Raw genomic sequence first — 7501 nt, forward strand, 5'->3', positions numbered from 1 at the left:
ACCCACGGCTGCAACAGGTTTTACGTCAGGTGGTACTAGCAAGATTCCACATAGGGGAAATAGAGTTAAACGCAGCACATACTCAGATAATAAAGGTATTGATAATTACATAACAGATTCAGCACACGTCTCGAACAACATGTGGTACCAGCACATGACTCAAATAGGTAAGCAGACAACAGAAGACAGCTGCTACGTCTGCTCATTGATCCCATACGCCATGAGCGCTTCTAGAACATTTGTTGCCACAGAAATAGATGAAAAGACAGCACGATGCATAATATACCTGGCACTGTTCCAAATGAAAGGGAGATTTCAAGGGACGGTGGTGAAACTGGTGTGGAAAATGCGAGACACGTATCCATACGAAAACAACTTCCTCAAGACTTATTTGAGTTACCACAAAAGCAGTTTGCATGCTGAAGCATTCAGATACATGACAAGTGGTCCTGAAAAGGGAGAAACGAAGAAAGTAACACTACAATACCTACCATGTGACTGGTACGCCACTGAAGTTCCTGGTAAACAAGGATGTTGGGAAAGACCACTGGTAACAATAACAGGGAAGGTGTACATGGACAACAAATGGGACATAGGAGTGATTGGCAGCAACATGGTAACAAGAGAAAATATTACAACTATTGATGAACACAATAACAGATGTTGGACGATTTGGGGCAAGTACGTACCCATGCTGACATGGATGGAGAAGGATGAAGACCCAATAAGCATACTGCCGCTGTCTGCACCTAAGATATGCTACCAACATAGAGGAGAAGTGAACGTGGGATACAACACCAACTGTGCAAGCGTGATGGAGTTACCTGAGGGGGGAGCAGGAACAGCAGTATTAATGGACCATTACTGGGCCTGCGGAAACAAGGCATACCACACACTGCCCCCTCTGTGGAATGGTATATGCACAATGGTACACGTTAATGTACCATCACTAGTGGTGCCCCAGAAACATGTGAACATGGCGAACTTCCCTAAAATGGATGAAGGAAACAAGAGGAAGAAGAGATCTGTAGAACCTCAGAAGGGGTCAGAGAACGAAACCAACAACAACAACAATGTCCTGAATAGAAAGAAGAGACAAGGAGAACCTCTGACAGGAAATTACCTATGGGGAAGGTCGGAAACAGCACTCACTTCAATCCCACCAGAATACAGACTATTCAGCAGAGCAGCAATGTTCTTCTCATCAATAATACACCCGGGACTACAAGCTTCCGCAAACGCAAAATGGCTCCAGATAACTCGATGGGAGCTGATGATGACAATTAATTCTACAGTAAATGGATTCAACGCAATAAAAGAGGAACTGCGAGCAGTGAGGATGGTAGCATTACAGAACAGATATATATTAGATCTCCTTACAGCAATGGAAGGAGGAGTTTGTGCAAAGATAGGACAATCATGCTGCACATTCATTCCTGCTAACAATGCTGACAATGGTACACTGACAGAAGCAGTATCACACCTGGCCCAGATGCACTCCAAAATGATGGATGAAAGTAAAGGAGTGAAGAAGGATGACAGCTGGTTTTCAATGTTATGGTCATGGATGCCATCTTGGCTGTCGGACGGACTGAAGATTATAGTTGGGTGCATAATACTGGCTGGAGCTGCACTGATCATAATAAGATTTTGGAAGGCCCGAAAGGCACGCACTACAGATGAAATGATCGAAATGGTTGGTATGCACCCCTTGATGCCGGCAGATGATGGCCAGCACACGGACACAATAATAAAAGAAAGAGAAAAACTGTGCAAACAGATCATCACCAACCACCTGGACCCACCATCTGTGAAGCTCGAAAACCCAAGAAACCCAAGGAGCTACATAGGGAAATGGGTATACTGCACACCTGGAGGAACCTGTGTATATATGTATTGGTCATTTGAAGACCATGTCAACTACCATGGACACTTGGGAGGAGTAACGAAAATATGGAGAGTAAGAGGAGATAAAGAAAAAGATGTTTGTGGTCGACAAGTCGACCAGAGGGGGGACTGAAGTGGGAGAATGGAACAAAAGACTCCCACCAATCCCCTCACGCCCCTGGCCTAGAGGATCGCGGCCCAGACACCCGCCACGAGAGGAGTTTGCCTATCTACCAGACGACCAAATACCCTGGTACAGGAACATACGGATGTGCCCACCAGCCTGCCCACCAGCCTGCCCTGCCCATGCCGACACCTGCAGCATGGATGAACTCGACTGAACCATTCAACAGTAAATAAACACATCGTTAGAGATGCCATGACGACCTAGCCAACGGTCAGCACACCCGTGCAAACATGCACACTGGACACTCCCACACCAATCCACACGAAGAACATATTCATTGCTATGATGTAGGTGACGGACACACCCACTGACGCGCATCTTTATTATTTTTCACATAGGTTTTTCAAAATGCAGAAACGCAAGACGCACAACGAACTCATCTAAAATGCTTGCTGACGCTTCTCCTAACCCATGCATTGCAATGAGAAATATAACAAAGAAACGATACTGGAGATAAGGCAAAATGATACCATAACCTAAAGCGCCGTGCATCAAACATCCCCACCTATGCACCAGGCCCAAGTAGGCCGCAAGCAAGAGCCTCCATGAACATTGAACGAGCAAGAGTACAATTGATGACACTGCAGAATGAGCCCGGCGAGAACAGACAGTCAAGGGCACAATGTTGCAAACTCGCATGCCACAAGCCGAAGCCAAGGTCACACCTGCAAACTAAGCCAGACACACAGTGGAAAATGCAATATTAAATGTGCAGAATTCTGCCTCAACCACGGTCTCTCCTCACGTGACCAAGCCGAACCTGACAGGGTGCCAGACCCAGGAGGAAGGAGGCGCCTGGATCCCACGTTTTGAGACACAAGCAGCAACAATGAAGCGACTCAATGGACATCTGCGGCGGTGGGAGTAGTCTGCCCTTCAGCATATGAACAAATCCCTGCATTGTCTGCACATACCCATAGTTATACATTGTTGCAAATGACAGGTGCACCGCGAGCTGGGAACAGCGATGGTCCCAGACTGGGGGGGCTCGCGAGTGGACCAATCAGAACATGGGGCACTTATCACTGATGCCATTAACATTAGCCAATCCTCAGGGGTCTTCATGTAACAATTTTCATGTATCTAATTGAAGGGACAACCCAAGTATACCACCTGACTGACCCTCAACCACTAACAGCGCTCTCTATACGTATGCTATACTAACCCTACCACTCGATGAACCAATCCAGAGTGACGATAGGTTTTTTTGCTAACTTTCCCAGGTGACGCAAGTAGCGCGTCATACTAAGGTAAAAAAGGGCCTGTGAGCCCCACGAAGGGAGAGTCAGGACGGACGCGTACGATCCTTGACCCATCCCTGCCGTTGTTTAATAAACAGCAGAACCACCTTGCTTCTTGCGTGTGCCTCATACTCATTTTTGGGATACGCGGGAGGAGTTGGGGCCTCCCTGCCCGGAGGTTCGCGGACGGTCCAGCTGACCCCGGGAGAATTTCCCCCCGACACACCGAACACGGGTTACAAAGCAACATACAAAGTACTTTATTTTATACTGAATCCAGTTACAAAAACAGAGCAAAAACAGATAGCTATTGGCCCTCGGTACAGCACAACAAACTCCAGCGTGGTTCAGTGTGTTCAGTGAGAGACGTTGTACATTAGAATGCGTTCGCTTTTTATACATTTGGTGGGCGAGATGTCCAGCCCCACTTCGGGTTAATATTCCTTTTAATACATCACCGATCTAGGGTTTGTGCCAAGTCTCAAACAACCGCATATAACTGGTTTGCCTTTAATACATGTATCAACAAGACTATGCAATAACTATGTATTCTAAGGTTTTCCATGCAGGCCTTCTTAAACATTAAATACAATGTAGTTAAACAGATGTTCTTAGGTCAGTATTTGAATACATTGTCTCAACATATGCTCGTAGATTAGTTTCATTGCACAAGTAATCCTTCTACACATAGGTCAATGAAGGACAAGGTCTCAGTTCACGACCTCAGCAAGTGGCCTGCAGGCAAGTTACACATTAGCTGTGTATAGAGGTCAAGATGGCCATGTTGCATTCTGGAACGACATCGTCCACCATTTTAACTCACAGGGTGACTTTTACACAACAAATCCTAAAATGGCGGTTTGACCTAAAATGGCGGCCTACATGGATTTAAGGTCAGGACCTTTCGCAAGCGACTTTCGAGCAGCTTGGCGTAGGCCAATATTAATATATTTATTACAATAGGAGGCACGATATACTTTCTCTTTCGACACAGTTGGAAACCCGAGTGAAGCCAGAGCTTTAATGATAGCCCTGGGAATGCCCCGCCATGCAAGGGTTTTATTGCTATTAGTATCCCGGCACGTTGTACCAGGATACTAATAGTGTTTGCCGTTTCTCAACTTTAAAAATAAATGACAAAAAAGATGCCCACCATGGACAAGGGAGAAGCAAACTGCACGTAGTCCATTCTCCCTTTACATAGAGGCCATTGCCGCGTCGGGGATGCACAAGGAACACTAATGCTCCCGGTGCAGGCTCCGGGCAGAGCAAGGTAAGTGGGGTAGGGGTGGGGAGATTGGACATGAGGAAAAGGTGGAAGGGGGTGGAGGGACAGGGATGCGGAGGAGTGCGCACTTACCTGATTCCCGGCGATGCAAAATGGCAGCCTCCAGCTCTGAGGAGGCTCGGAACAAGGGGTTTACTGCGTGATAAAGCCCCAGTTCTGAGCCTCCTGATTGTCTGGGAGGCCACCCTTCTCCCTACCCCCTGGCAGGGGTACTTAAAGGTCTTCTCACATTTCTTCTCTCTGATCCTAAACGTCTCCTAATTTGCATATGTATTCACACCATAGAAGCAGAATTGCAAAGCGCATCATCAGTCCTTGATAGTTAGAGGCACCATGGGAAGTGACATTACAAGAAGCTGTCATGAGTAAGCAGAGAGATAAATAACCTTGTGGTGTGAAATACATGAATGGTCATTATTACTATACGTCAAGCAAACCATGAGAGAAGCCTATTTTATAATAGCATACAATAATATAATAACATAAGCTACGATCTGAATCCCTTACAGGGACTACAAACAAAGCACCATAAGATTAAACGATTTGCCCAGGATCACACACCTTGGTTAAGTGATGAAACATGGATGTGGTCAATTAAAGCAATTGACCACATATTTTCCCATGTCTAGTTGATATAAATTATTATTGAGGTTTCGGTTTCATGTGCTTTAATAATTTTTATTAACCTTCCACTATATAAATTGCCAAAGAAACATGTTGATCACAATGAGTGTGACTTTAACTCTGTTTGCCTCTCCCTGCAGGCAATTTCACTGTGGCAATATGCACAGTAATGTCAGCCAAAGCAAATCTTGCTTGGCTTTTGAAACAGTGGACATTTATGCACCATTATGCACCTTCCCTTCTCATTTCTCATCCCCCACCATTCGCAATTCTTAAGGGAGCAAATTTACTGCTAATATTTGCCCTTCCTCCCATCAATGTTTAATTTCCCCCATTATAATGCTCTGTTGACTCAGAGCAAAGCGTTAAGAGGTTTCACAGGCCTCTGAGAGAGACGCTCAGGCTTGTCCTGTGCTCTGACTTTTACACGAGAGCGTGAACGGCTTTAACCGGGCCCAAAGCAAAGTTTGGAATTTGGCGTGTGCAGGACACAACATCTATTCAGATCAGTACCGCGCGATACGGGACGGTTGGCCAACCTACGTCCACCCCTATCTTGTACCGTGGCCAACAGTCCCGCATTTTGTGGGATCGTTCCGTATTTAGGTACTCTGTCCCGCAGTTTGCAGAGAGTCTGTGCGGGACGCAGGTTGTCCCAACTTGCTTTGTTCTCTGGAGTGTGACTCTCGGTAGACAGCAAGTCGGAACAACGTGCGTCCAGCACAGCCACTCTGCAAAGCGAAGTGGTCGTCTACACACCACGGCGCTGCCAACTGCTGCTGCCTGCAGTTTTCTTTCTCTGGGTGGCTCCGCGGACCCGGCTCGTTTTGTCTTGCTGCTTAACGCTCCGACACCTGTTTTCATTCCAATGCTAAAGCTTTGTTCCTGGGGCCGCGATGGTGATGTTTGCAGTTAACAAACGTGACCATCACCTCCCAAGGACAGACCATTTGCATTGCAATTAAGCCAGGTGTGAAGAGCCATTAATAAATTGATTAAATTGCAAATGGGGCGGGCCAAACGTGAATGACACTGTGACGTCATCACCGCCTTGTGGGCAAGTGTCCCGCAAAAGGATCTCAGAAAGTTGGCCACTCTACTATCTTGACATTGTATTTCCTATTTTATAATGGCTGCCACTCACCTTCCAAATGGCGCCATGTTCTTAGCCTTTTTCCAATCAGACACAAAGGAGTCCTTCTAGAATCCATTGTAGTCTCCTTGCACCAGGCGTGCGCGTTCTGAAGCGCAGGATATCCTTCCCATCTTCTGATAGTTGGCCAGGAACATCACGAATATACATTAGGTGTATTTCACAAAAAAATGTGTCTCTTTGTGCACGTATGAAAAATAGAAGTCCATTCATAACTGGAACATTTTTAAAATTAGTTATTGCAATATTGATTTACACAGGCCGACAGCTGCAGATGAAGCTTCAGAAAAGACCACCAAAATTTGCATTATTTGCACTTCGTGGATTTTCCAGAAGAAGGGAGCAGCTTCTAGAGAACCCTAGGAGATTTGCGGGAGGGGAGGAAGGTTATGAGCACCCTGGAGAAAACTTTCCCCAACCCCAAGTCAGCTATGAGGAGCAACATAGGAGGAGGATAAGTCAGTTCCAAGCATGGTACTAAGAGAGGGGAGTTCAGGGGCAGCCTCTCTCTTGTGGTGCACGGTGACGCCGACTACGGGGGGGCTGGAAGTATACCACACCCACCAGCGAAATCCAGGAGGGGCTGAGCCCTTCCGGAGGCTGCACCGGCCAGGGTTGTCCAACTCTAGGCCTCCAGGTCCAGGAGTCTGACGGTTTTCATGACATCCCTCATTTATATTTGTGAGGACACATTTGCACACATTTACAATCGTATGCAAATGCTTCTCATGAATATTAATGTTAAGAGGGCTAACATGAAAATCCGACAAGTATCTGGCCCTCGAGGCCTGGAGTTGAACAACCGCTACACCATTGATTTCAGGGCTGAGGTGGTGCTAGCCGGGAATACTTAAATTAACATTTCCTTTATTTGCTCTGATCCATCAGCTGAAAGCAAACAGTAACAGAGTCATCCGCTGTTAGATGGAGAGCCATTAACACGTCAGTGTGACATTTCCACCTGCAGTGTCGCAAACCTACCTCGAGTGGAGCAAGTGTAAAATTAACTCTAAAGCGGCTTTTGTGCATAAAATACGGTATTTCAATTCTCCCAGGACGTCGATGCTTCCTGCGGCCGTTCTTGCTTTAATGGGATTTCCTTAAAGGTTTGTCAGTGTGAA

The sequence above is a fragment of the Ambystoma mexicanum genome, chromosome 11 (genome assembly GCF_040938575.1).
Source record: "Ambystoma mexicanum isolate Mex_15411 chromosome 11, UKY_AmexF1_1, whole genome shotgun sequence".
Taxonomy (NCBI): domain Eukaryota; kingdom Metazoa; phylum Chordata; class Amphibia; order Caudata; family Ambystomatidae; genus Ambystoma; species Ambystoma mexicanum.